The sequence below is a fragment of the Pipistrellus kuhlii genome, unplaced genomic scaffold (assembly GCF_014108245.1).
Source record: "Pipistrellus kuhlii isolate mPipKuh1 unplaced genomic scaffold, mPipKuh1.p scaffold_m20_p_6, whole genome shotgun sequence".
NCBI lineage: Eukaryota > Metazoa > Chordata > Mammalia > Chiroptera > Vespertilionidae > Pipistrellus > Pipistrellus kuhlii.
In genome coordinates, this window is record NW_023425562.1 from 2,279,488 (window position 1) to 2,285,694 (window position 6,207).

Below are 6,207 nucleotides of genomic sequence, written 5' to 3' on the forward strand. Positions count from 1 at the left end.
AGATATCTGAATCTCATAAAACAGATTCCGGGGCAGGGAGCTGCGTGAAAACCTTGTAATGTCTACGCTCAGAGAGAATATGCATCAGGATGAGTCGGACGCTTAGGCTAGAAATTAAATGGAAAAGGGAATTCACTTTCTGCTCTAAAGATGGTGCTGGGGCCGGTGTCCCTCTTCGTTTCCCCCCCCCCCCCCCCCCCCGGGCACTCTGATCACGTGGAACGAAGCAGTGGGTACTCACATTTACACATCATTTTGCCAAAAAAAGAAAAGAAAAGATGTGAACGTTTATGGGGCTGACCCAGCACCACCCCTTTCGATGTTGGTTAAGAGAGATTTTGGGTGCATTTTCCCATTGAGGCTTTTAATTTAAAGTACACATGGGCAAATAGTTTTGTTTTTTGTTGTATTTTTTTGTTTACTTGTGGGTTGTTTTTGTTTTGTTTGGGTGTGTGTGTGTTTTATTACAGATTATTGATCCTTCTCCATGTGATGACCATGACTTGATGACTTGGGTGGATGGTGTGATCACCCAGGACTTGATGGGGGGGTGCACTTGCGTTGGGCGGGGTGCAGTGTGGCTGCACGGGCCCTTCCTCCGGCCGAGGGGGACTGCAGCCCAAGTCAGAACCTGGATGGACCATGACCTTTTCCGTGAGAGGTCTTACGTACAACATAAATGAATGTGAGCTCATTTCCTCTCTATGACAACTTAATGGGTCAGACTAGCGGAGGGTTACAGTCTTCATGTTGCCAGTGAGGGGGAAGGTGAGGTTTGGGGACATTATGTGACTTATGCCAAGTCACAGATCGATAAAGAGACTTAGGGGGATAAGACACCCATTCATTCCTTTAGGTTAATGATCTTTCTATCACACACGTTCGTTTTGTTTTGTTTTTTACCTTTACCCCTTCCTCCTTTTTTCTGACCTTTGGGGTATGGGCTTGGTGTTTTGAGACACTTTGGCAAGTAAATAAAACAAACGTATCCTATAGTGTCCAAAGCCTTAGCACCAGGACGTGCGGAATCTCCCTTGTGGGCGGGGAAGTGACAGCGATGTAAGCCTCTTGCCATCTCAGGCCACTGAGCCTCACTGTGCACACCCATCCCCCGCCCAGGAAGGCCGCCCAAGGCTCACTGGTCCTTTACACGCTGGTGGCAACCTGACTTGTTTCCCTGTGTGGCCCGGGAGCCTGGGCGTGGCATTTGGAGGAAAGCAGAGAGAGAGAGATGAGATCTTAGCTTCTGGCTAAAGACTGCTGGGGGCAGAGAGGAGAATGAGGGTGTTGTGTGCGTCACCATTTCCCCCAGGGCTGACCTTGCTTCTTATAGAAAATAAAAAAGCAACAAGGAGACCACAGCCGTCACTGAGTAACTGAAATAAATGGTTGCTACAGGTCAGAAGGATTATTTCTCGCCTTCAAAGGAGCAAGCCCAGCCACTGCCTGATTTCTGTGGTCACATGATATGTACTTGACTATAAAGAGAGTTGAACATGATGGATCATTTGAACTGGGCCCAGTTAGCAAGGACAGGTTTTTGTGTGCTAACTTCACACCAGCATCTCGCTGGAATTGCACAGGGCAAACTTCCATACAGATGTTGACAAAGGAGCAGACTCCACCCTCTGCCGGGACATGCTGTTTACTCTCCTAATAAATAGAGAGTAAGGAGGCCCCTGACTAGGACCCATCTGGCCACACCGTGGCGTGAGGAAATGTAACTCTGCTTTATTAATCAACCACACAGTATGGAATGCAGTCCTGTCTTAAATTAGTAATTAAGTTCACACAATAGAATATCTACTATTCACAGAGAACACACTGCATGTATGTTAGCTTTATAGTTTTTTTTATTTTTTTGCACCTTTAAAAATTTTATTTTCTACAATCAGATTCTATAGCATGTCATGTCTATATATATATATATATATATATATATATATATATATATAAAATTGATTTTTCACGGAGAGGAAGAGATAGGGATAGAGAGTTAGAAACATACATGAGAGAGAATCATTGATCAGCTGCCTCCTGCACACCCCCCACTGGGGATGTGCCTGCAACCAAGGTACATGCCCTTAACCGGAATTGAACCTGGGACCCTTCAGTCTGCAGGCCGACGCTCTATCCACTGAGCCAAACCAGTTTCGGCACATGTCATGTCTTTTATAATGATTGTCAGACAACCATTACTGTCTCCTGTAAAACTGCATTTGCCTACTTAGTCATAAAAAATGGCTCTAGAGTCCCTCAATCTTGCCTTGTTCTTTCACTTAATTGAATCTTTCAGTGGGACTGCCCTCTTCCCTGTAAGCCCTTCCTGCACTTACCGACTTGATGAATTCCTATTGATCATTTATGATCTTTGTGAAGTCTTTCATTATCCCCTACCTTCCTCTTCGCTTCCAGCAGAGCTATCTTTGCTCTGTTCTGTGATCCCGTGATCCTGTGGCATATTTTTTTGATGAAGCACCTCTGTTGTGGTCTTTTTCATATTCCGTCAGCTGTCCACAAACGGTCCCTCCACCCAACCCAATCCCAGACAGAAAGGACATTGATTTCTGATTTCCTGGAGTTTAGCTCAAAACCTGACACAAAGTGAGTGTTCAATAAATATTTGTTGAATAAATGTCTTAGGTCAGGCTTCCTAGAAGCAGGGTCCCAGACGGAAATTCTTTTGCAGTGATTTATGGAGGGAGAACTCTCAGGAGAAACAAAAAGTAAGCGAGGGAAGCAGGATAGGAAGCCAGGAAAGGAACTAAGCATATATGCCATCTGCTGAGATCTTCCCCAGCTGATCCCAGGGTGCTCTGGGGTGTGAGGGACACCCCAGAGTTGTCTCTTGAGGTAAGAGGATTAGCTTTCTGTATCTTATCTCATTCCCTTAAGAGCTATGGGACTCCTGAGAAAAGGGGGGAGGGCATAAAAATCCCAGGCATTTCCCAGCAAGATGGCTCAGTCTTGGAGAAGGTGTAGAGTTGTATGAGTTTTCCATCCATCCTTACTCAGAGCAGGCAGGGGAGGGACCTGGGTAAGTAACAACAGTGTTACATTAAAAAAAATAAAAAAGGACCCACTCTCCAGAGTTTTGTGGATACTGACTCATGAGAAATGGAATGATTCATGTGGAATGCCAAAATGAATTCAAGCCGAGGATTGTGAACACCTAGTTCAAATCCCAATTTTGCCTGTGACAGGTCACTGCACTGCTTCAATCTCAGTTATCTTCTCTGAGAAACAATGGTAATAAAGCTACTTCTTATGATTCTAGTATATATATTAAACTTACCAAGCATCTAGTGGTGTGGTAATATTATTATATACTAGAGGCCCGGTGCATGAAATTTGTGCACAGGTGGGAAAGGGAGAGTTCCTCAGCCCAGCCTGCACCCTCCCCAATCGGGAACCCCTTGGGGATGTAGACTGCCAGTTTAGGCCTGATCCACCGGCAATCAGGCATGCGGCTCCTAACTGCTCACCTGCCAGACTGATTGCCCCTAACCACTCACCTGCCTGCATGCCTGATTGCCCCTCACCCAGGACCTGGGCTTCCCTCCCTCTGCTGGCCATAGGTACCTGGGACACTGGTTGGCTTCGCCTGGGCCAGCCTCAGGCACAGGTGTCTGGGATTGGGGGTGGGTTGCTTCTCCTGGGCCACAGCTGAAGCCACTGGTGCCCAGAACCTCTGGCAGGTGGCTTCTCCTGGTCCTGGCTTTGTCAGGAAGGATGTCCAGAAAATATCCGGTCTAATTAGCATATTACCCTTTTTTATGGTAATGCCTATTATAATCGGGGGATTTGGAAATTGACTTGTTCCACTAATAATTGAAGCCCCTGATATAGCATTCCCTAGTAAAAGGTCATTTCATTTTGTTTGTTTACTGTGCTAAAAAAAAAAAAATGAATTTTCTAGACAGAAAGTTCCACTGAGATTCTGTGACAGTGAGTCCTTTGCCACGTGTTAGAAATCTTCTTTAAACCCTGATGCATAACTGAGAAGAAGCTGGGCTGGTTCTGCTTCAGCCCAAGCAGCACATTTGCAACCTCAGACATCATCCCCTTCTCTACATCCCTATTCACCACCACTCCGCTCTGCTTTCTTCCTTCGCTATTCCAAGTGGTCTGCGTTCATCACCTCTTTTGTTTTAGTCTGCTTCTCGCTCCAAGTGAAATGGAGTCCTTGTGGTTTTGTTTTTGTGAAAACAGGTTTTATTTAAATAAGGGTTTAAATACATTACATACCATTAAAACTGAAAGAAAAAAAGCAAACAAAAATCCATTGTTACTCAATGAGGCCTTGGGCAGCTGTTGCTGGTAACAGCCAACCTGCCTGACTGAGAGCATCCATTTGAAACTCGTTCCCTGGTCAAACGTTTAACTCCGATAAGCGGTCAGCCTCACACTCCGGTGTTTGGACCTAGGTTAGCTAGGATGTGTCTGGCCAAAAAGGCCTTGGTGACGGTGACTTATGACATCACTAGAGGGAAGGGGCTGCTAAGTTCCACCCACCTGGCCAGTTGGGAGACACCTTGACTCCCAAGGGCTCCCCCTAGTGGCACAGCTGTGTCACTGCCTCAGCAGATCCTCTGGACTTCACAGATGGCTGTTCTGCAGGTGACACTGTCTCAGGCCAGAAGGCTGGCCCTGTGAATGTGAGATGCAAATAGAAATCCCAGCACCATAGTGCTTGGTGCAGTATATCTGAGCTTGGCAGTCTGATTTATTAGTGATGCCAGTGTCAACCACCAGCACCAGGAAAAGGAGATCGGAGGTTTTGTATACATACAGGCATGCATGCAGAACACCGGAGACTTCTGTAGTGACTTGGGTCTCCCACTGAACCAGTCGCTGAGGGGTGTGAATGTACCAGGGGTAGCAGATTCTCACTGTGTTGCCTCCTTCCCCCTCTACCTAATGATACACCTGTGGAAAGTGACTCAACTCTGCCCTAGAAGACTAAGAAAGTCAAAGGATACAAAATAATTGTCTGAGAAATGGAGTGTTTTTCTTTGATTCTAGGTTTTAATATGTTTTTAGAGTAACAATACAAAGAATTGCATTCCCTCTGTGCATTTTAATAATCTTCTTGGATAACACATGGAATAATTTGGCAAAATTCAAACATACTGCACACTAACCAAATCTGATCTCATGTATTATCAGGTGGTTTATCAAATATTTGTTCAGAAAATAAAATATATTCAATGATTTAAGGATTTCACATTGACTTATCTCTATTTATTTTCAGTTGCATGTCTAAATTTGAAATGTGCATGTTGAATAGCTAGAACACTATTTCATTTAAAACTTGGAATGTTTGTTCATTCCAAACTGATGGATGAATTTTGAGCCCATAATTTCTGAATTAGAAAATTGTTTCTTCTCATCTAACAAATTGGTTCTCAATGACAATTTAATGGGCAAAGGGGGAAAGAAATACTGAAAAAATGTAAGAGCTTTTTGTAAGCTCTCAGTATAAATAAGAAAAGACTTTGGCAGATAAAAGCCTTGGACTGTCAATAAAATGCACCTAATTTCAAGAAAATGAATTTTTAATATTGAAATGAAATTCCCCAGGACCCTGCTAAAATTTTCATTGCCTTTTCTAATTAAATAACTCTTTCAGGATTGCTCAATGTGTCCGTCAACTTTACTAATTGAATTTGCTCCAAGAAATAACCAAATAAGGAGATTATGATTTTTATGCTATGTCCCTTCACATTGGAAAACTTCAAAATTTGAAAAAAAAAATTAATTCTCACCTGAGGATGTATTTTTATTGATTTGAACCAGAGAAAGAGAGAGAAAGAGACATCAAAGTGAGAGAGAAATATCAACTGGTTGCCTCTCAGACATGCCCTACTGGGGATTGAACCAACAACCTTTTGGTATGGACCTTGCTTCAACCAACTGAGCCAGGGCTAAAATTTGACAATTATTGTGATTCTTTGTTTCTTAGAGTGTTTTCTTGATTTGTGGGTTTGCAACAGGTACTGAATTTATCTGAACATTGGCTTCATCCAGTGAGGATGACAGAGACCATACTACCAAACAGAAGGATTTTGGAACCATGTAACTGCTGTGACCATTTGGGTTTTCTATAGATTTGGCTGCTTCTGGATTTGCCAACATTGCTTTTTACACCCCAACTTTAAATTGTGTGTGCTGTGTTACTTTGCTAAGTGTCTGAATATTTGTTGA